The following is a 23,106-nucleotide window of genomic DNA, read 5'->3' as shown; positions in this document are numbered from 1 at the left end:
ATCCCTAGAGCGATGGTAGGGAGCAGCTAGGATGTTGTCCCCTCCATGGGTAGGGGTTGGTGATCCCGGGGCCCGGTGATGATGCGGGGAGGCTGGATGGCTGGGGTGCAGGGTTGCAGGGACAGCGCGGCGCGGTGCTGGATGGCACTGGTGTACTCACTCAGCAACAGATACACAAAGTCTCCGGTAAACCAAACGGCTGGATGGACGGGTCCCGCAGCCGGCTGCAGTGTCTCTCCCCGGACAGGTGATGGTGGCTGTCTTTCCCTGCACCTTTGTGTACTGTGTTGACTCCAATGGCTTCCCAACAGTGGTCCGCTAACCGGCGTATAGGTGCCGGAGGAGCCCGTTTTGCCCACAGGCTCTGGCCCTTGGATCTCTAGCCTGTATATCCTCACGGTGCGGATGGTTGCTTTCTAACGGGACTTGGGTAGTTGGGAAACCCCTGGGGTTCCTGTCACATTCGGATTTGACTATTGTCGGTGGCTCCAAGCCTGGTCGGGGTCCGATGGCCCTGCCTGTGTGCTTAGCTTCACTCCGTTCCCCGGTCCGGTACCGGCGGGCTGACGCCCGACCCCTGTCCTTACAGCTCTGCGGAATTCCACCAACTCCTGCAGACGGCCACCACCGTCTGCCAACCTTGCTGTCAGTGTCTGGGCTCCGACCCAGACACTTCAAGTGTTACTCCTCTCACTTTCCCCTCCAAACTCTAACTGGCACTTTTCCCGCCTCCAGGACTGTGAACTCTTCGGTGGGTGGGGCCAACCGCCTGGCTCCGCCCCACCTGGTGTGGACATCAGACCCTGGAGGGAGGCAACAAGGTTTTTGTTTGACTAATGTTACTGTCTGGGGTGTGTGGGGGTGTTTGTGTTTTGTCTTTGGCTACCTGGCTAGTCCAGGGCACCACATGGGCACATAGCCTTAGACTTCACTTGGCCCAGGGCTTGCAGTGGGAGCTCAGCCGGGGTACCTAACTGCGGAGGGGGACATCCTAAGAAAAGGACCCTCTTTCTCTTCAATCACTGGTGGTGGCCCCCTTCTTACTTGCTTGGGTTTGATCAGAGCCCATGACGGCAGAGACCAGCACTGGGTGCAGCTTGAAATCAGTGCGTAAAAAGAACCTGGAACCGCAGTTGCCGACTCAGACTCTGATTAGCAAAATCGGCGCTCCCAAGGGACTGCCAAAACCCCGCCATCCACCCAGGGCCTGCTCCGCCTGTGGGGAGCAACACCATCCCGGATGCCAAAACACCTGCCCCGGAGAGGAATTCTGCAGCGGCGGCCTCATCCCTGGCCGCGTACCACAGATGCCGTCATGACAAACTCTTCCCAAAGAGAGGTTAGAGGTTGCCAGGCAGTCGCGGGTCGGGTCAGGTGATGTCATGGGTAGCCTTCGGGAAAGGCCACCTGTGGCATCGCCTGACCCGACCTGTGACTGCCTGGCAACGAGTAGGTTAACTACCTGTCCCGTGGGGTGATACATTAGTATGTTAGCACAGCTGAAAACAGTTTTGCTGATTAGAGAAGCTATAAAACTGACCTTCCTTTGAGCTAGTTGAGAATCTGGAGCATTACATTTGTTGGTTCCATTAAACTCTCAGAATAGCCAGAAAAAGAGAACTTTCCTGTGAAACTCGACAGTCTATTCTTGTTCTTAGAAATGAAGGATATTCCATGCTAGAAATTGGCAGTGTCACCGTCTACAGTGAAGAGGTGACTCCGGGATGCCGGCCTTCAGGGCAGAGGGGCAAAGAAAAAGCCGTATCTAAGACTGGCCAATAAAAGATTAATATGGGCAAAAGAACACAGACATTGGACAGAGGAAGATTGGAAAAAAGTGATATGGACAGACGAATCGAAGTTTGAGGTATTTGGATCACACAGAAGAACATTTGTGAGACACAGAACTCCTGAAAAGATGCTGGAAGACTGCCTGACGCCTTCTGTCAAGCATGGTGGAGGTAATGTGATGGTCTGGGGTTGCTTTGGTGCTGGTAAAGTGGGACATTTGTACAATGTAAAAGAGACTGTGAATAAGGAAGGCTATCACGCCATTTTATAACGCCATGCCATACCCTGTGGACAGCGCTTGATTGGAGCCAATTTCATCCTACAACAGGACAATGACCCAAAGCCACCTCCAAATTATGAACTATTTAGGGAAGAAGCAGGCAGCTGGTATTATATCTGTAATGAAGAGGCCCAGTCACCAGATCTCAACCCTATAGAGCTGTTGTGGGAGCAGCTTCACGGTATGGTGCCAAAAAGTGCCCATCACCACATCACCAATCCAACTTGTGGAGGGGGTTAAAAAAATTCACAAGTTTGTCCAAAAAAAGTGGCGCTCTTTTTGTTCCATTTTCCGTGACCCGTAGCGTTCTCATTTTTCGGGATCTGGGGCTCAGTGACGGCTTATTTTTTGCGTCTCAAGCTGACGTTTTTAGCGGTACAATTTTTGCGCAGATGCTGCACTTTAATCGCCTGTTATTGCGTTTTTTGAAAAATTTGTGACTACTAAAGAACATAATTTTGGCGTTTGTATTTTTTTTCTTGCCGCACCGTTTACCAATCAGATTAATTGATTTTATATTTTGATAGATTTCTGAATGCGGCGATACCAAATGTGTATTCAAATTTTTAATGGGGTGATCGGGGGGTGATTGAACGTTTGTTTTTTGTTTATTTTACTAGTGCCCACGGGACATAAGGACAGCGATCACTTGTGCATTTCTGATGATCTGTAAAAAAAAATAAAATAATTAACTCCCTTTTGCCTCCATTTTCTGAGCCCGCAGCGTTCTCCTTTTTCAGGATCTGGGGCGCGGCGGCGGCTTATTTTTTGCGTCCTGAGCTGGCGTTTTAGTGATTTCGTTTTTGGGCAGATGCAAGGTTTTAATCACCTCTAATTGTATTTTATTGCAAAGTTGCACAGAGGACGTCCGGCCCTGAAAATCAGAAGCCGCCAGGGAGGCCGGAAGGTGATAGTCATGACCTCCGTCCAGCCTCTGGGAATATCAGGAAGTGAGAGAGTCATGACCTCCGTCCAGCCTCTGGGAATATCAGGAAGTGAGAGAGTCATGGCCTCCGTCCAGCCTCTGGGAATGTCAGGAGGTGAGAGAGTTGCGGTCTCCGTCCAGCCTCTACAAATGTCAGGAGGTGAGAGAGTCGCGGCCTCCATCCAGCCTCTGGGAATGTCAGGAGGTGAGAGAGTCACGGCCTCCGTCCAGTCTCTGGGAATGTCAGGAGGTGAGAGAGTCACGGCCTCCGTCCAGCCTCTAGCAATGTCAGAAGGTGAGAGAGTCGTCGCCTCCGTCCAGCCTCTAGGAATGTCAGGAGGTGAGAGAGTCGTTGTGGAGACATGGGGGTCAGTGGGTGCTCTCCTGTGGAGACACGAGGGTCAGTGGGTGCTCTCCTGTGGAGACACGGGGGTCAGTGGGTGCTCTCCTGTGGAGACACGGGGGTCAGTGGGTGCTCTCCTGTGGAGACACGGGGGTCACTGGGTGCTCTCTTGTGGAGACATGGGGGTCAGTGGGTGCTCTCCTGTAAAGACACGGGGCTCAGTGGGTGCTCTTGTCCGCTGGCCCGGCCGCCTTTAGAAAGACAGCTGTGTCGCCCTGGGCAAGCCAGGGGACACAGGTAACAACACACACGCACCCCACATTCCCTGCAGATACACCAGCTAACCCACAAATCCTTGTTGCCTTCCTCCAGAGGCTGATGATTCACACCAGGGGGTGGAGCCAGGCGGTTGGTGTCCGCCCACCAAGGAGTTCACAGCTCTGGAGGCAGGAAAGACCAGGCAGTTGAGTTTAGGAGGAGGAAGTGGAAGGAGTGGAAGTTGAGCCCAGGCAGGGCTTGTGTGAGGAGTCAGCTCAGGGACGAGCTTGAGTGAACAACAGAGTGTAGCTCAGGAGGGAGCTAGAGTGAAGTGAAACAGCAGTGAAAGTGACAGAAAGCCTGAAGTTAGTCTGTGGCTGTGTGCCCAGACGGAGTCAGCAAGGTCAGCAGACGGTGGTGAAGGTCTGCAGTGGGACTGTCTGGAGGTTGCTGGAAGGACCACGGAAGCTGTGTGTACCCGGTGGTCTGGAGCAGTATACAAAGGGCAGTCAGTACCAAGGCAGGGGCTTTTCGGATCCCGGCAAGGCTTGGAGTCGCTGTAAATTGCCAAATCCGTTAGTGAAGGGGACGTAGATCCCCCAACAAGCAAGTCCTGATTGACGGCAAAGGTCCAACCACAACGGGGAAACACCGCCACCGCCAAGGCACCAGTTTCCCAGGGCCGGCGCCTGCGGGCAAAGTGTGGAGCTCCTCCGGCACAGATTGTAGTCGGGGAGCGGGTAACCGGTGGGAATCCACCGCTACCAAACAGACATTTCAAAGGTGCAGGGAAGAGACCGTCACCGCTAACTGCAGGGAACCGCAGCACCGTGAACCGTCCGAGGGACCCGTCCAACCAGCCGTTTGTTTACCAAGAACTGTGTCGTGTTTACTGGCTGAGTGAGTACCTCAGTGCCGCAAGGCACAGTGCTGCCCCTGCGCCCCTGCACCCCACTGGGCCCCGGGATCACCAACCCCTACCCATGGAGGGGCAACACAACAACTGGCTGCTCCGCCTCACCATCCCCGGGATCCCCATATAGAGCAGCGGTGGTGTACACTCAATCACCACAACCGTGGGTCGCGTCACGGACAATAAACAATCTCCCCAACCAATACCCCCTTTTCACTCACGGGCGAGGAGTACCGCTCGAGAAACCCCCGGGATCCGGCCTACAGCTCGAGCCACCACTGAGCAGCGGCCGCCGGACCCGAGCAGAAGGGGGTGAGCGTGGTGTGCCGACACCCTCCTCCCCGCCCGCGACACAGCGTGGCTCAGGGCTCATCCCAACTGAATGCACGACCTCCTTAACCGTAGGCGGAACACTACTCAGACAACACAGGGTGAGGGAGCCACAATATTAAGACTTTATTGGATCCCCAAACAATTAACGGCACATAACACATAACCAGCAAAACACACAAATGTAACCGACAACAGAGTCTCACCCTTCCGCTGCTCACCAGGGATTAGAATGTCCGTGCCTCAGAGGTTCCAGGGCTACTTACTCCAATCCAGCAGCACCCCGCTTTTGGCGGGCACCCACCGAGACTGGAATAACGCCAGATTTAGGAAGCTGGCTGAGGTCTGCAAAGTCTGTACCAGGTGACTGGATTGTCCCAACCTGGGTTTCCTCCTTAAGTAGTCTCTGGTATGATGATATAATCCTGGCAGCCATGTAGCCAAGTGATCCTCTAGTCGGAGCCAAAGCCCCTAGACCGAGTCCACAAGGCATCCTGGTTCTGATCCCCCTAGCCAGCTCCTAAGAGCTTAGACTGGATTATGCACATCCATCAACAACTGGTGACTTAAAGAAGTCCTCTTTTACAGCCATAGCCTTCCCTTTGGATATACTGTGCCCTTATCGGATTGGTTGTACAAGGTTGCTTCTCTTATTGGATGAATTTCAAGCTATATTCAAATATCCAGAGACAGGACAGACAGGTAAGTTACATCACATCTAGCAATTCACTTACTAATACAATGGGAACTTTGCATAATTGAGTTATCTGGGTGTCTGGCCTTCAGTGGCCAAAACAATTACATGAGTCAACAAGAGTCTTGTAGAAACAATGAGGGGCTTATCCCCAGTCTATAAACAAACTATCTTCATGTCTGGCTGAATTTTAAGAAACTTTAACCCATGCTAGGCATTGAGTGTCCATGTCGTCACAGTCGTGGCCTCCATCCAGCCTCTAGGAATGTCAGGAGGTGAGAGAGTCGTGGCCTCCATCCAGCCTCTAGGAATGTCAGGAGGTGAGAGAGACGCGGCCTCCGTCCAGCCTCAAGAAACAGCAGGAGGTGAGAGAGTCACGGCGTCCATCCAGCCTCTAGGAATGTCAGGAGGTGAGAGTTGTGGCCTCAGTTCAGCCTCTAGGAATTTCAGGACGTGAGAGAGTCACGGCCTCCGTCCAGCCTCTAGAAATGTTAGGAGGTGAGAGTCACAGCCTCTATCCAGCCTTTGGGAATGTCAGGAGGTGAGAGAGTCGCGGCCTCCATTCAGCCCCTAGAAATGTCAGGAGGTGAGAGAGTCGTGGCCTCCGTCCAGCCTCTGGGAACGTCAGGAAGTGAGAGAGTTGCGGCCTCCGTCCAACCTCTAGAAATGTGAAGAGGTGAGAGAGTCACGGCCTCCATCCAGCCTCTAGAAATGTCAGGTGAGAGTCACGGCCTCCGTCCAGCCTCTAGGAATGTCAGGAGGTGAGAGAGTCGCGGCTTCCGTCCAGCCTCTGGGAATGTAAGGACCTGAAAAAGTCACGGCCTCCGTCCAGCCTCTAGGAATGTCAGGAGGTGAGAGAGTCGTGGCCTCCGTCCAGCCTCTAGGAATGTCAGGAGGTGAGAGAGTCACGGCCTCCGTCCAGCCTCTAGCACTGTCAGGAGGTGAGAGAGTCGCGGCCTCAGTCCTGCCTCTAGCAATGTCAGGAGGTGAGAGAGTCGCGGCCTCCGTCCAGCTTCTAGGAATGTCAGGAGGTGAGAATCGCGGCCTCCGTCCAGCCTCTAGCAATGTCAGGAGGTGAGAGAGTCGCGGCCTCCGTTCTGCCTCTAGCAATGTCAGGAGGTAAGAGTCACGGCATTCGTCCAGCCTCTAGGAATGTCAGGAGGTGAGAGAGTGGCGGCCTCCGTCCAGCCTCTGGGAATATCAGGAGGTGAGAGAGTCACGACCTCCGTCCAGCCTCTAGGAATGTCAGGAGGTGAGAGAGTCACGGCCTCTGTCCAGCCTCTGGGAACGTCAGGAAGTGAGAGAGTTGCGGCCTCCGTCCAGCCTCTAGAAATGTGAAGAGGTGAGAGAGTCACGGCCTCCATCCAGCCTCTAAAAATGTCAGGTGAGAGTCACGGCCTCCGTCCAGCCTCTAGGAATGTCAGGAGGTGAGAGAGTCGCGGCGGCTTCCGTCCAGCTTCTGGGAATGTCAGGATCTGAGAAAGTCACGGCCTCCGTCCAGCCTCTAGGAATGTCAGGAGGTGAGAGAGTCGCGGCCTCAGTCCTGCCTCTAGCAATATCAGGAGGTGAGAGAGTCGCGGCCTCCGTCCAGCCTCTAGCAATGTCAGGAGGAGAGAGAGTCGCAGCCTCCGTTCTGCCTCTAGCAATGTCAGGAGGTAAGAGTCACGGCATTCGTCCAGCCTCTAGGAATGTCAGGAGGTGAGAGAGTGGCGGCCTCCGTCCAGCCTCTGGGAATATCAGGAGGTGAGAGAGTCACGACCTCCGTCCAGCCTCTAGGAATGTCAGGAGGTGAGAGTCACGGCCTTCATCCAGCCTCTAGCAATGTCAGGAGGTGAGAGTCACGGCCTTCATCCAGCCTCTGGGAATGTCAGGACCTGAGAAAGTCACGGTCTCCGTCCAGCCTCTAGGAATGTCAGGAGGTGAGAGACGCGCCTCCGTCCAGCCTCTACGAATGTCAGGAGGTGAGAGTCGTGGCCTCCATCCAGCCTCTGGAAATGTCAGGAGGTGAGTCACGGCCTCCGCCCAGCCTCTGGGAATGTCAGGAGGTGATAGTCGCGGCCTCCGTCCAGCCTCTGGGAATGTCAGGAGGTGAGAGTTGCGGCCTCCGTCCAGCCTCTAAGAATGTCAGGCGGTGAGAGAGTCATGGCCTCCGTCCAGCCGTTAGGAATGCCAGGGGGTGAGAGAGTCGTGGCCTCCGTCCAGCCTCTGGGAATGTCAGGAGGTGAGTCACGACCTCCGTCCAGCCTCTGGGAATGTCAGGAGGTGAGAGAGTCACGGCCTCCATCCAGCCTCTGGGAATGTCAGGAGGTGAGAGAGTCGCGGCCTCCGTCTAGCCTCTAGAAATGTCAGGAGATGAGAGAGTCACGGCCTCCGTCCAGCCTCTAGCAAGGTCAGGAGGTGAGAGAGTCGCGGGCTCCGTCCTGCCTCTAGCAATGTCAGGAGGTGAGAGAGTCACGGCCTCCGTCCAGCCTCTAGCAATGTCAGGAGGTGAGAGAGTCGTCGCCTCCGTCCAGCCTCTAGCAATGTCAGGAGGTGAGAGAGTCGTTGTGGAGACACGGGGGTCAGTGGGTGCTCTCCTGTGGAGACACGGGGGTCAGTGGGTGCTCTCCTGTGGAGACACGGGGGTCAGTGGGTGCTCTCCTGTGGAGACACGGGGGTTAGTGGGTGCTCTCTTGTGGAGACACGGGGGTCAGTGGGTGCTCTCCTGTGGAGACACAGGAGTCAGTGGGTGCTCTCCTGTGGAGACACGGGGGTCAGTGGGTGCTCTCCTGTAGAGACACGGGGGTCAGTGGGTGCTCTCCTGTAGAGACACGAGGGTCAGTGGGTGCTCTCCTGTGGAGACACGGGGGTCAGCGGGTGCTCTCTTGTAGAGACACGGGGGTCAGTGGGTGCTCTCCTGTGGAGACACGGGGGTCAGTGGGTGCTCTCCTGTGGAGACACGGGGGTCAGTGGGTGCTCTCTTGTGGAGACACGGGGGTCAGTGGGTGCTCTCCTGTGGGGACACGGGGGTCAGTGGGTGCTCTCTTGTGGAGACACGGGGGTCAGTGGGTGCTCTCCTGTGCAGACACAGGGGTCAGTGGGTGCCCTTGTCCACTGGCCCGGCCACCTTTAGAAAGACAGCTTGGCCCAGGGCTCATCCCAACTGAATGCACGACCTCCTTAACCGTGGGCGGAACACGACTCAGACAACACAGGGTGAGGGAACCACAATATTAAGACTTTATTGGATCCCCAAACAATTAACAGCACATAACACATAACCAGCAAAACACACAAATGTAACAGGCAACAGAGTCTCACCCTTCCGCTGCTCACCAGGGATTAGAATGTCCGTGCCTCAGAGGTTCCAGGGCTATTTACTCCAAACCAGCAGCACCCCGCTTTTGGTGGGCAACCACCGAGACTGGAATAACGCCAGATTTAGGAAGCTGGCTGAGGTCTGCAAAGTCTGTACCAGGTGACTGGATTGTCCCAACCTGGGTTTCCTCCTTAAGTAGTCTCTGGTATGATAATATAATCCTGGCAGCCATGTAGCCAAGTGATCCTCTAGTCGGAGCCAAAGCCCCTAGACCGAGTCCACAAGGCATCCTGGTTCTGATCCCCCTAGCCGGCTCCTAAGAGCTTAGACTGGATTATGCACATCCATCAACAACTGGTGACTTAAAGAAGTCCCCTTTTATAGCCATCGCCTTCGCTTTGGATATACTGTGCCCTTATCGGATTGGTTGTACAAGGTTGCTTCTCTTATTGGATGAATTTCAAGCTATATTCAAATATCCAGAGACAGGACAGACAGGTAAGTTACATCACATCTAGCAATTCACTTACTAATACAATGGGAACTTTGCATAATTGAGTTATCTGGGTGTCTGGCCTTCAGTGGCCAAAACAATTACATGAGTCAACAAGAGTCTTGTAGAAACAATGAGGGGCTTATCCCCAGTCTATAAACAAACTATCTTCATGTCTGGCTGAATTTTAAGAAACTTTAACCCATGCTAGGCATTGAGTGTCCATGTCGTCACAGTCGTGGCCTCCATCCAGCCTCTAGGAATGTCAGGAGGTGAGAGAGACGCGGCCTCCGTCCAGCCTCAAGAAACAGCAGGAGGTGAGAGAGTCACGGCCTCCATCCAGCCTCTAGGAATGTCAGGAGGTGAGAGTTGTGGCCTCAGTCCAGCCTCTAGGAATTTCAGGACGTAAGAGAGTCACAGCCTCTATCCAGCCTTTGGGAATGTCAGGAGGTGAGAGAGTCACGGCCTCCATTCAGCCCCTAGAAATGTCAGGAGGTGAGAGAGTCACGACCTCCGTCCAGCCTCTAGGAATGTCAGGAGGTGAGAGAGTCATGGCCTCCGTCCAGCCTTTGGAAATGCCAGGAGGTGAGAGAGTCGTGGCCTCCGTCCAGCCTCTGGGAACGTCAGGAAGTGAGAGAGTTGCGGCCTCCGTCCAGCCTCTAGAAATGTGAAGAGATGAGAGAGTCACGGCCTCCATCCAGCCTCTAGAAATGTCAGGTGAGAGTCACGGCCTCCGTCCAGCCTCTAGGAATGTCAGGAGGTGAGAGAGTCACGGCCTCCGTCCAGCCTCTAGGAATGTCAAGAGGTGAGAGAGTCGCGGCTTCCGTCCAGCCTCTAGGAATGTCAGGAGGTGAGAGAGTCGCGGCCTCCATCCAGCCTCTGGGAATGTCAGGAGATGAGAGTCGTGGCCTCCGTCCAGCCTCTGGGAATGTCAGGAGGTGAGAGAGTCACGGCCTCCATCCAGCCTCTGGGAATGTCAGGAGGTAAGAGTGTCGCGGCCTCCGTTCAACCTCTACGAATGCAAGGAGGTGAGAGAGTCACGAGCTTCGTCCAGCCTCTAGGAATGTCAGGAGGTGAGAGTGTTGCGGCCTCCGTTCAACCTCTACGAATGCCAGGAGGTGAGAGAGTCACGAGCTTCGTCCAGCCTCTAGGAATGTCAGGAGGTGAGAGTGTCGCGCCCTCCGTCCAGCCTCTAGGAATGTCAGGAGGTGAGAGAGTCGCGGCCTCCGTCCAGCCTCTGGGAATGTCAGGAGGTGAGAGAGTCACGGCCTCCGTCCAGCCTCTGGGAATGTCAGGAGGTGAGAGTCGCGGCCTCCGTCCAGCCTCTGGGAATGTCAGGAGGTGAGAGAGTCGTGGCCTCCGTCCAACCTCTACAAATGTCAGGAGTTGAGAGTCGCGGCCTCCGTCCAGCCTCTAGGAATGTCAGGAGGTGAGAGAGTTGCAGCCTCCATCCAGCCTCTGGGAATGTCAGGAGGTGAGAGAGTCACGGCCTCCGTCCAGCCTCTGGGAATGTCAGGAGGTGAGAGTCACGGCCTCCGTCCAGCCTCTAGAAATGTCAGAAGGTGAGAGAGTCACGGCCTCCGTCCAGCCTCTGGGAATGTCAGGCGGTGAGAGAGTCGCGGCCTCCGTCCAGCCTCTAGCAATGTCAGGAGGTGAGAGAGTCGTCGCCTCCGTCCAGCCTCTAGCAATGTCAGGAGGTGAGAGAGTCGTTGTGGAGACACGGGGGTCAGTGGGTGCTCTCCTGTGGAGACACGGGGGTCAGTGGGTGCTCTCCCGTGGAGACACGGGGGTCAGTGGGTGCTCTCCTGTGGAGACACGGGGGTTAGTGGGTGCTCTCTTGTGGAGACACGGGGGTCAGTGGGTGCTCTCCTGTGGAGACACAGGAGTCAGTGGGTGCTCTCCTGTGGAGACACGGGGGTCAGTGGGTGCTCTCCTGTAGAGACACGAGGGTCAGTGGGTGCTCTCTTGTAGAGACACGGGGGTCAGTGGGTGCTCTCCTGTAGAGACACGAGGGTCAGTGGGTGCTCTCCTGTGGAGACACGGGGGTCAGCGGGTGCTCTCTTGTAGAGACACGGGGGTCAGTGGGTGCTCTCCTGTGGAGACACGGGGGTCAATGGGTGCTCTCTGTGGAGACACGGGGGTCAGTGGGTGCTCTCTTGTGGAGACACGGGGGTCAGTGGGTGCTCTCTTGTGGAGACACGGGGGTCAGTGGGTGCTCTCCTGTGGAGACACGGGGGTCAGTGGGTGCTCTCTTGTGGAGACACGGGGGTCAGTGGGTGCTCTCCTGTGCAGACACGGGGGTCAGTGGGTGCCCTTGTCCACTGGCCCGGCCACCTTTAGAAAGACAGCTTGGCCCAGGGCTCATCCCAACTGAATGCACGACCTCCTTAACCGTGGGCGGAACACGACTCAGACAACACAGGGTGAGGGAACCACAATATTAAGACTTTATTGGATCCCCAAACAATTAACGGCACATAACCAGCAAAACACACAAATGTAACAGGCAACAGAGTCTCACCCTTCCGCTGCTCACCAGGGATTAGAATGTCCGTGCCTCAGAGGTTCCAGGGCTATTTACTCCAATCCAGCAGCACCCCGCTTTTGGCGGGCACCCACCGAGACTGGAATAACGCCAGATTTAGGAAGCTGGCTGAGGTCTGCAAAGTCTGTACCAGGTGACTGGATTGTCCCAACCTGGGTTTCCTCCTTAAGTAGTCTCTGGTATGATGATATAATCCTGGCAGCCATGTAGCCAAGTGATCCTCTAGTCGGAGCCAAAGCCCCTAGACCGAGTCCACAAGGCATCCTGGTTCTGATCCCCCTAGCCAGCTCCTAAGAGCTTAGACTGGATTATGCACATCCATCAACAACTGGTGACTTAAAGAAGTCCCCTTTTATAGCCATCGCCTTCCCTTTGGATATACTGTGCCCTTATCGGATTGGTTGTACAAGGTTGCTTCTCTTATTGGATGAATTTCAAGCTATATTCAAATATCCAGAGACAGGACAGACAGGTAAGTTACATCACATCTAGCAATTCACTTACTAATACAATGGGAACTTTGCATAATTGAGTTATCTGGGTGTCTGGCCTTCAGTGGCCAAAACAATTACATGAGTCAACAAGAGTCTTGTAGAAACAATGAGGGGCTTATCCCCAGTCTATAAACAAACTATCTTCATGTCTGGCTGAATTTTAAGAAACTTTAACCCATGCTAGGCATTGAGTGTCCATGTCGTCACAGTCGTGGCCTCCATCCAGCCTCTAGGAATGTCAGGAGGTGAGAGAGTCACGGCCTCCATCCAGCCTCTAGGAATGTCAGGAGGTGAGAGCTGTGGCCTCAGTCCAGCCTCTAGGAATTTCAGGACGTGAGAGAGTCATAGCCTCCGTCCAGCCTCTAGAAATGTCAGGAGGTGAGAGAGTCACGGCCTCTATCCAGCCTTTGGGAATGTCAGGAGGTGAGAGAGTCGCAGGCTCCGTTCAGCCCCTAGAAATGTCAGGAGGCGAGAGAGTCACGACCTCCGTCCAGCCTCTAGGAATGTCAGAAGGTGAGAGAGTCACGGCCTCCGTCCAGCCTTTGGGAATGTCAGGAGGTGAGAGTCGCGGCCTCCGTCCAGCCTCTGCGAATGTCAGGAGGTGAGAGTCGTGGCCTCCATCCAGCCTCTGGAAATGTCAGGAGGTGAGAGAGTCACGGCCTCCATCCAGCCTCTGGGAATGTCAGGAGGTGAGAGAGTCACGGCCTCCGTCCAGCCTTTGGGAATGTCAGGAGGTGAGAGAGTCGCGGCCTCCGTCCAGCCTCTGGGAATGTCAGGAGATGAGAGTCGCGGCCTCCATCCAGCCTCTGGGAATGCCAGGAGGTGAGAGAGTCGTGGCCTCCGTCCAACCTCTGTAAATGCCAGGAGGTGAGAGAGTCGCGGCCTCCATCCAGCCTCTGGGAATGCCAGGAGGTGAGAGAGTCGTGGCCTCCGTCCAACCTCTGTAAATGCCAGGAGGTGAGAGAGTCGCGGCCTCCATCCAGCCTCTAGGAATGTCAGGAGGTGAGAGAGTCACGGCCTCCGTCCAGCCTCTGGGAATGTCAGGAGGTGAGAGCTGTGGCCTCAGTCCAGCCTCTAGGAATTTCAGGACGTGAGAGAGTCATGGCCTCCGTCCAGCCTCTAGAAATGTCAGGAGGTGAGAGCTGTGGCCTCAGTCCAGCCTCTAGGAATTTCAGGACGTGAGAGAGTCATGGCCTCCGTCCAGCCTCTAGAAATGTCAGGAGGTGAGAGAGTCACGGCCTCTATCCAGCCTTTGGGAATGTCAGGAGGTGAGAGAGTCGCAGGCTCCGTTCAGCCCCTAGAAATGTCAGGAGGCGAGAGAGTCACGACCTCCGTCCAGCCTCTAGGAATGTCAGAAGGTGAGAGAGTCACGGCCTCCGTCCAGCCTTTGGGAATGTCAGGAGGTGAGAGTCGCGGCCTCCGTCCAGCCTCTGCGAATGTCAGGAGGTGAGAGTCGTGGCCTCCATCCAGCCTCTGGAAATGTCAGGAGGTGAGAGAGTCACGGCCTCCATCCAGCCTCTGGGAATGTCAGGAGGTGAGAGAGTCACGGCCTCCGTCCAGCCTTTGGGAATGTCAGGAGGTGAGAGAGTCGCGGCCTCCGTCCAGCCTCTGGGAATGTCAGGAGATGAGAGTCGCGGCCTCCATCCAGCCTCTGGGAATGCCAGGAGGTGAGAGAGTCGTGGCCTCCGTCCAACCTCTGCAAATGCCAGGAGGTGAGAGAGTCGCGGCCTCCATCCAGCCTCTAGGAATGTCAGGAGGTGAGAGAGTCACGGCCTCCGTCCAGCCTCTGGGAATATCAGGAGGTGAGAGAGTCGTGGCCTCCGTACAGCCTCTAGCAATGTCAGGAGGTGATAGTCACGACCTCTGTCCAGCCTCTGGGAATGTCAGATGGTGAGAGAGTCACAGCCTTCGTCCAGCCTCTAGGAATGTCAGGCGGTGAGAGAGTCACGGCCTCCGTCCAGCCTCTGGGAATGTCAGGAGGTGAGAGTCGCGGCCTCCGTCCAGCCTCTGCGAATGTCAGGAGGTGAGAGTCGTGGCCTCCATCCAGCCTCTGGAAATGTCAGGAGGTGAGAGAGTCATGGCCTCCGTCCAGCCTCTGGGAATGTCAGGAGGTGAGAGAGTCACGACCTCCGTCCAGCCTCTGGGAATGTCAGGAGGTGAGAGAGTCATGGCCTCCGTCCAGCCTCTAGGAATGTCAGGAGGTGAGAGAGTCGCGGCCTCCGTCCAGCCTCTAGGAATGTCAGGAGGTGAGAGAGTCGTGGCCTCCGTCCAGCCTCTGGGAATGTCAGGAGGTGAGAGAGTCACGAACTCCGTCCAGCCTCTGGGAATGTCAGGAGGTGAGAGTGTCGCGGCCTCTATTCAACCTCTACGAATGCCAGGTGAGAGAGTCACGAGCTTCGTCCAGCCTCTAGAAATGTCAGGAGGTGAGAGTCACGGCCTCCGTCCAGCCTCTAGGAATGTCGGGAGGTGAGAGAGTCGCGGCCTCCGTCCAGCCTCTGGGAATGTCAGGAGGTGAGAGAGTCGCAGCCTCCGTCCAGCCTCTGGGAATGTCAGGAGGTGAGAGTCACGGCCTCCGTCCAGGCTCTAGAAATGTCAGAAGGTGAGAGAGTCACGGCCTCCGTCCAGCCTCTGGGAATGTCAGGAGGTGAGAGAGTCGTGGCCTCCGTCCAGCCTCTAGCAATGTCAGGAGGTGATAGTCACAGCCTCTGTCCAGCCTCTGGGAATGTCAGACGGTGAGAGAGTCACGGCCTTCGTCCAGCCTCTGGGAATGTCAGGCGGTGAGAGAGTCACGGCCTCCGTCGAGCCTCTGGGAACGTCAGGAGGTGAGAGAGTCGCGGCCTCCGTCCAGCCTCTGGGAATGTCAGGAGGTGAGAGTCGCGGCCTCCGTCCAGCCTCTAGAAATGCCAGGAGGTGAGAGTGTCGTGGCCTCCGTCCAACCTCTACAAATGTCAGGAGTTGAGAGTCGCGGCCTCCGTCCAGCCTCTAGGAATGTCAGGAGGTCAGAGAGTCGCAGCCTCCGTCCAGCCTCTGGGAATGTCAGGAGGTGAGAGAGTCACGGCCTCCGTCCAGCCTCTGGGAATGTCAGAAGGTGAGAGAGTCACGGCCTCCGTCCAGCCTCTGGGAATGTCAGGAGGTGAGAGAGTCGCGGCCTCTGTCCAGCCTCTGGGAATCTCAGGAGGTGAGAGTCACAGCCTTCGTCCAGCCTCTAGGAATGTCAGGAGGTGAGAGAGTCTCGGCCTCCATCCAGCCTCTGGGAATGTCAGGAGGTGAGAGAGTTGCGGCCTCCGTCCAGCCTCTAGAAATGTCAGAAGGTGAGATAGTCACGGCCTCCGTCCAGCCTCTAGGAATGTCAGGAGGTGAGAGAGTCACAGCCTCCATTCAGCCTCTGGGAATGTCAGGAGGTGAGAGAGTCGCGGCCTCCGTCCAGCCTCTGGGAATGTCAGGAGGTGAAAGTGTCGCGGCCTCCGTTCAACCTCTACGAATGCCAGGAGGTGAGAGAGTCGCGGCCTCCGTCCAGCCTCTAGAAATGTCAGGCGGTGAGAGAGTCACGGCCTCCGTCCAGCCTCTAGGAATGTCGGGAGGTGAGAGAGTCGCGGCCTCCGTCCAGCCTCTGGGAATGTCAGGAGGTGAGAGAGTCACGGCCTCCGTCCAGCCTCTGGGAATGTTAGGAGGTGAGAGTGTCGCGGCCTCCGTTCAACCTCTACGAATGCCAGGAGGTGAGAGTCACAAGCTTCGTCCAGCCTCTAGAAATGTCAGGAGGTGAGAGAGTCACAGCCTCCGTCCAGCCTCTGGGAATATCAGGAGGTGAGAGAGTCACGGCCTCCGTCCAGCCTCTGGGAATGTCAGGAGGTGAGAGAGTCGCGGCCTCCGTCCAGCCTCTGGGAATATCAGGAGGTGAGAGAGTCGCGGCCTCCGTCCAGCCTCTGGGAATATCAGGAGGTGAGAGAGTCACGGCCTCCGTCCAGCCTCTGGGAATGTCAGGAGGTGAGAGTGTCGCGGCCTCCGTTCAACCTCTACGAATGCCAGGAGGTGAGAGAGTCACGAGCTTCGTCCAGCCTCTAGGAATGTCAGGAGGTGAGAGAGTCGCGGCCTCCGTCCAGCCTCTGGGAATGTCAGGAGGTGAGTCACGGCCTCCGTCCAGCCTCTGGGAATATCAGGAGGTGAGAGTCGCGGCCTCCGTCCAGCCTCTAGAAATGTCAGGAGGTGAGAGAGTCACAGCCTCCATTCAGCCTCTGGGAATGTCAGGAGGTGAGAGAGTCGCGGCCTCCGTCCAGCCTCTGGGAATGTCAGGAGGTGAGAGTGTCGCGGCCTCCGTTCAACCTCTACGAATGCCAGGAGGTGAGAGAGTCGCGGCCTCCGTCCAGCCTCTAGAAATGTCAGGCGGTGAGAGAGTCACGGCCTCCATCCAGCCTCTAGGAATGTCGGGAGGTGAGAGAGTCGCGGCCTCCGTCTAGCCTCTAGAAATGTCAGGCGGTGAGAGAGTCACGAGCTTCGTCCAGCCTCTAGGAATGTCAGGAGGTGAGAGAGTCGCGGCCTTCGTCCAGCCTCTGGGAATGTCAGGAGGTGAGAGAGTCACGGCCTCCGTCCAGCCTTTGGGAATGTCAGGAGGTGAGAGTCGCGGCCTCCGTCCAGCCTCTAGAAATGCCAGGAGGTGAGAGAGTCGTGGCCTCCGTCCAACCTCTGGGAATGTCAGGAGGTGAGAGAGTCACGGCCTCCGTCCAGCCTTTGGGAATGTCAGGAGTTGAGAGTCGCGGCTTCCGTCCAGCCTCTAGGAATGTCGGGAGGTGAGAGAGTCGCAGCCTCCGTCCAGCCTCTGGGAATGTCAGGAGGTGAGAGAGTCACGGCCTCCGTCCAGCCTCTGGGAATGTCAGGAGGTGAGAGTCACGGCCTCTGTCCAGCCTCTAGAAATGTCAGGCGGTGAGAGTCACAGCCTCCATCCAGCCTCTAGGAATGTCAGGAGGTGAGAGAGTCTCGGCCTCCGTCCAGCCTCTAGAAATGCCAGGGGGTGAGAGAGTCGTGGCCTCCATCCAGCCTCTGGGAATGTCAGGAGGTGAGAGAGTTGCGGCCTCCGTCCAGCCTCTAGAAATGTCAGAAGGTGAGATAGTCACGGCCTCCGTCCAGCCTCTAGAAATGCCAGGAGGTGAGAGAGTCGCGGCCTCCGTCCAGCCTCTAGAAATGCCAGGAGGTGAGAGAGTCGCGGTTTCCGTCCAGCCTCTAGAAATGTCAGGAGGTGAGAGAGTCACGGCCTCCGTCCAGCCTCTAGAAATGTCAGGAGGTGAGAGAGTCACGGCCTCTGTCCAGCCTCTAGGAATGTCAGGAGGTGAGAGAGTCGCAGCCTCCGTCCAGCCTCTGGGAATGTCAGGAGGTGAGAGTGTCGCGGCCTCCGTTCAACCTCTACGAATGCCAGGAGGTGAGAGAGTCACGAGCTTCGTCAAGCCTCTAGAAATGTCAGGAGGTGAGTCACGGCCTCCGTCCAGCCTCTAGGAATGTCGGGAGGTGAGAGAGTCGCGGCCTCCGTCTAGCCTCTGGGAATGTCAGGAGGTGAGAGAGTCACGGCCTCCGTCCAGCCTCTGGGAATGTCAGGAGGTGAGAGTCGCGGCCTCCGTCCAGCCTCTAGGAATGTCAGGAGTTGAGAGAGTCGCGGCCTCCGTCCAGCCTCTGGGAATGTCAGGAGGTGAGAGAGTCGTGGCCTCCGTCCAGCCTCTGGGAATGTCAGGAGGTGAGAGAGTCACGGCCTCCGTCCAGCCTCTGGGAATGTCAGGAGGTGAGAGTGTCGCGGCCTCCGTTCAACCTCTACGAATGCCAGGAGGTGAGAGTCACGAGCTTCGTCCAGCCTCTAGGAATGTCAGGAGGTGAGAGAGTCGCGGCCTCCGTCCAGCCTCTGGGAATGTCAGGAGGTGAGAGTCGCGGCCTCCGTCCAGTCTCTACAAATGCCAGGAGGTGAGAGAGTCGTGGCCTCCGTCCAACCTCTAGAAATGTCAGGAGGTGAGAGAATCTTGGCCTCCATCCAGCCTCTAGAAATGTCAGGAGGTGAGAGAGTCGCGGCCTCCGTCCTGCCGCTAGAAATGTAAGAAGGTGAAAGAGTCGCGGCCTCCGTCCAGCCTCTAGGAATGTCAGGAGGTGAGAGAGTCGCGGCCTCCATCCAACCTCTACAAATGCCAGGAGGTGAGAGAGTCACGACCTCAGTACAGCCTCTAGGAATGTCAGGAGGGGATATTCACGGCCTCCGTCCAGCCTCTAGCAATGTCAGGGGGTGAGAGAGTTGCGGCCTCCCTCTAGCCTCTGGGAATGTCAGGAGGTGAGAGTCGCCGCCTACGTCCAGCCTCTAGAAATGCCAGGAGGTGAGAGAGTCGCGGCCTCCGTCCAGCCTCTAGAAATGCCAGGAGGTGAGAGAGTCGCGGTTTCCGTCCAGCCTCTAGAAATGTCAGGAGGTGAGAGAGTCACGGCCTCCGTCCAGCCTCTAGAAATGTCAGGAGGTGAGAGAGTCACGGCCTCTGTCCAGCCTCTAGGAATGTCAGGAGGTGAGAGAGTCACGGCCTCCGTCCAGCCTCTGGGAATGTCAGGAGGTGAGAGTGTCGCGGCCTCCGTTCAACCTCTACGAATGCCAGGAGGTGAGAGAGTCACGAGCTTCGTCCAGCCTCTAGGAATGTCAGGAGGTGAGAGAGTCGCGGCCTCCGTCCAGCCTCTGGGAATGTCAGGAGGTGAGAGTCGCGGCCTCCGTCCAGTCTCTAGAAATGCCAGGAGGTGAGAGAGTCGTGGCCTCCGTCCAACCTCTAGAAATGTCAGGAGGTGAGAGAATCTTGGCCTCCGTCCAGCCTCTAGAAATGTCAGGAGGTGAGAGAGTCGCGGCCTCCGTCCAGCCGCTAGAAATGTAAGAAGGTGAAAGAGTCGCGGCCTCCGTCCAGCCTCTAGGAATGTCAGGAGGTGAGAGAGTCGCGGCCTCCATCCAACCTCTACAAATGCCAGGAGGTGAGAGAGTCACGACCTCAGTACAGCCTCTAGGAATGTCAGGAGGGGATATTCACGGCCTCCGTCCAGCCTCTAGCAATGTCAGGGGGTGAAAGAGTTGCGGCCTCCCTCTAGCCTCTGGGAATGTCAGGAGGTGAGAGTCGCCGCCTACGTCCAGCCTCTAGAAATGCCAGGAGGTGAGAGAGTCGCGGCCTCCGTCCAGCCTCTAGAAATGCCAGGAGGTGAGAGAGTCGCGGTTTCCGTCCAGCCTCTAGAAATGTCAGGAGGTGAGAGAGTCACGGCCTCCGTCCAGCCTCTAGAAATGTCAGGAGGTGAGAGAGTCACGGCCTCTGTCCAGCCTCTAGGAATGTCAGGAGGTGAGAGAGTCGCGGCCTCCGTCCAGCCTCTGGGAATGTCAGGAGGTGAGAGTCGCGGCCTCCGTCCAGTCTCTAGAAATGCCAGGAGGTGAGAGAGTCGTGGCCTCCGTCCAACCTCTAGAAATGTCAGGAGGTGAGAGAATCTTGGCCTCCGTCCAGCCTCTAGAAATGTCAGAAGGTGAGAGAGTCGCGGCCTCCGTCCAGCCGCTAGAAATGTAAGAAGGTGAAAGAGTCGCGGCCTCCGTCCAGCCTTTAGATATTTTAGGAGGTGAGAGAGTCGTGGCCTCCATCCAGCCTCTAGGAATGTCAGGAGGTGAGAGAGTCGCGGCCTCCATCCAACCTCTACAAATGCCAGGAGGTGAGAGAGTCACGACCTCAGTACAGCCTCTAGGAATGTCAGGAGGGGATATTCACGGCCTCCGTCCAGCCTCTAGCAATGTCAGGGGGTGAGAGAGTTGCGGCCTCCCTCTAGCCTCTGGGAATGTCAGGAGGTGAGAGTCGCCGCCTACGTCCAGCCTCTAGAAATGCCAGGAGGTGAGAGAGTCGCGGCCTCCGTCCAGCCTCTAGAAATGCCAGGAGGTGAGAGAGTCGCGGCCTCCGTCCAACCTCTAGAAATGTCAGGAGGTGAGAGAGTCACGGCCTCTGTCCAGCCTCTAGGAATGTCAGGAGGTGAGAGAGTCGCGGCCTCCGTCCAGCCTCTAGAAATGTCAGGAGGTGAGAGAGTCGTGGCCTCCGTCCAGCCTCTAGGAATGTCAGGAGGTGAGAGAGTCGTGGCCTCCGTCCAGCCTCTAGGAATGTCAGGAGGTGAGAGAGTCGCGGCCTCTGTCCAGCCTCTGGGAAAGTCAGGAGGTGAGAGTGTCGCGGCCTCCGTCCAGCCTCTAGAAATGTAAGAAGGTGAAAGAGTCGCGGCCTCTGTCCAGCCGTTAGGAATGTCAGGAGGTGAGAGAGTCGCGGCCTCCATCCAACCTCTACAAATGCCAGGAGGTGAGAGAGTCACGACCTCAGTACAGCCTCTAGGAATGTCAGGAGGGGATATTCACGGCCTCCGTCCAGCCTCTAGCAATGTCAGGGGGTGAGAGAGTTGCGGCCTCCCTCTAGCCTCTGGGAATGTCAGGAGGTGAGAGTCGCCGCCTACGTCCAGCCTCTAGAAATGCCAGGAGGTGAGAGAGTCGCGGCCTCCGTCCAGCCTCTAGAAATGCCAGGAGGTGAGAGAGTCGCGGCCTGCGTCCAGCCTCTAGAAATGTCAGGAGGTGAGAGAGTCACGGCCTCTGTCCAGCCTCTAGGAATGTCAGGAGGTGAGAGAGTCGTGGCCTCCATCCAGCCTCTAGGAATGTCAGGAGGTGAGAGAGTCGCGGCCTCCGTCCAGCCTCTAGAAATGTCAGGAGGTGAGAGAGTCGTGGCCTCCGTCCAGCCTCTAGGAATGTCAGGAGGTGAGAGAGTCGTGGCCTCCGTCCAGCCTCTAGGAATGTCAGGAAGTGAGAGAGTCGCGGTCTCTGTCCAGCCTCTGGGAAAGTCAGGAGGTGAGAGTGTCGCGGCCTCCGTCCAGCCTCTAGAAATGTAAGAAGGTGAAAGAGTCGCGGCCTCTGTCCAGCCGTTAGGAATGTCAGGAGGTGAGAGAGTCGCGGCCTCCATCCAACCTCTACAAATGCCAGGAGGTGAGAGAGTCACGACCTCAGTACAGCCTCTAGGAATGTCAGGAGGGGATATTCACGGCCTCCGTCCAGCCTGTAGCAATGTCAGGGGGTGAGAGAGTTGCGGCCTCCCTCTAGCCTCTGGGAATGTCAGGAGGTGAGAGTCGCCGCCTACGTCCAGCCTCTAGAAATGCCAGGAGGTGAGAGAGTCGCGGCCTCCGTCCAGCCTCTAGAAATGCCAGGAGGTGAGAGAGTCGCGGCCTCCGTCCAGCCTCTAGAAATGTCAGGAGGTGAGAGAGTCACGGCCTCTGTCCAGCCTCTAGGAATGTCAGGAGGTGAGAGAGTCGCGGCCTCCGTCCAGCCTCTAGAAATGTCAGGAGGTGAGAGAGTCGTGGCCTCCGTCCAGCCTCTAGGAATGTCAGGAGGTGAGAGAGTCGCGGCCTCCGTCCAGCCTCTAGAAATGTCAGGAGGTGAGAGAGTCGTGGCCTCCGTCCAGCCTCTAGGAATGTCAGGAGGTGAGAGAGTCGCGGCCTCTGTCCAGCCTCTAGAAATGTCAGAAGGTGAGAGAGTCGCGGCCTCCGTCCAGCCGCTAGAAATGTAAGAAGGTGAAAGAGTCGCGGCCTCCGTCCAGCCGCTAGAAATGTAAGAAGGTGAAAGAGTCGCGGCCTCCATCCAACCTCTAGAAATGTCAGGAGGTGAGAGAATCTTGGCCTCCGTCCAGCCTCTAGAAATGTCAGAAGGTGAGAGAGTCGCGGCCTCCGTCCAGCCGCTAGAAATGTAAGAAGGTGAAAGAGTCGCGGCCTCCGTCCAGCCTTTAGATATTTTAGGAGGTGAGAGAGTCGTGGCCTCCATCCAGCCTCTAGGAATGTCAGGAGGTGAGAGAGTCGCGGCCTCCATCCAACCTCTACAAATGCCAGGAGGTGAGAGAGTCACGACCTCAGTACAGCCTCTAGGAATGTCAGGAGGGGATATTCACGGCCTCCGTCCAGCCTCTAGCAATGTCAGGGGGTGAGAGAGTTGCGGCCTCCCTCTAGCCTCTGGGAATGTCAGGAGGTGAGAGTCGCCGCCTACGTCCAGCCTCTAGAAATGCCAGGAGGTGAGAGAGTCGCGGCCTCCGTCCAGCCTCTAGAAATGCCAGGAGGTGAGAGAGTCGCGGCCTCCGTCCAACCTCTAGAAATGTCAGGAGGTGAGAGAGTCACGGCCTCTGTCCAGCCTCTAGGAATGTCAGGAGGTGAGAGAGTCGCGGCCTCCGTCCAGCCTCTAGAAATGTCAGGAGGTGAGAGAGTCGTGGCCTCCGTCCAGCCTCTAGGAATGTCAGGAGGTGAGAGAGTCGTGGCCTCCGTCCAGCCTCTAGGAATGTCAGGAGGTGAGAGAGTCGCGGCCTCTGTCCAGCCTCTGGGAAAGTCAGGAGGTGAGAGTGTCGCGGCCTCCGTCCAGCCTCTAGAAATGTAAGAAGGTGAAAGAGTCGCGGCCTCTGTCCAGCCGTTAGGAATGTCAGGAGGTGAGAGAGTCGCGGCCTCCATCCAACCTCTACAAATGCCAGGAGGTGAGAGAGTCACGACCTCAGTACAGCCTCTAGGAATGTCAGGAGGGGATATTCACGGCCTCCGTCCAGCCTCTAGCAATGTCAGGGGGTGAGAGAGTTGCGGCCTCCCTCTAGCCTCTGGGAATGTCAGGAGGTGAGAGTCGCCGCCTACGTCCAGCCTCTAGAAATGCCAGGAGGTGAGAGAGTCGCGGCCTCCGTCCAGCCTCTAGAAATGCCAGGAGGTGAGAGAGTCGCGGCCTG

General features: G+C 56.8%; 1 protein-coding gene across 1 annotated transcript in view; it reads left to right on the top strand.

Annotated features, from left to right (window-relative positions):
• The window catches only part of LOC142243779 (uncharacterized), a 260,986-nt gene that overhangs the window by 140,802 nt on the left and 97,078 nt on the right, over positions 1 to 23,106 (top strand). The gene's annotated exons all lie outside the window — the stretch shown is intronic.

Source organism: Anomaloglossus baeobatrachus, chromosome 6 (genome assembly GCF_048569485.1).
Source record: "Anomaloglossus baeobatrachus isolate aAnoBae1 chromosome 6, aAnoBae1.hap1, whole genome shotgun sequence".
Lineage (NCBI taxonomy): Eukaryota > Metazoa > Chordata > Amphibia > Anura > Aromobatidae > Anomaloglossus > Anomaloglossus baeobatrachus.
This window is presented reverse-complemented; position numbering and strand designations above follow the sequence as displayed.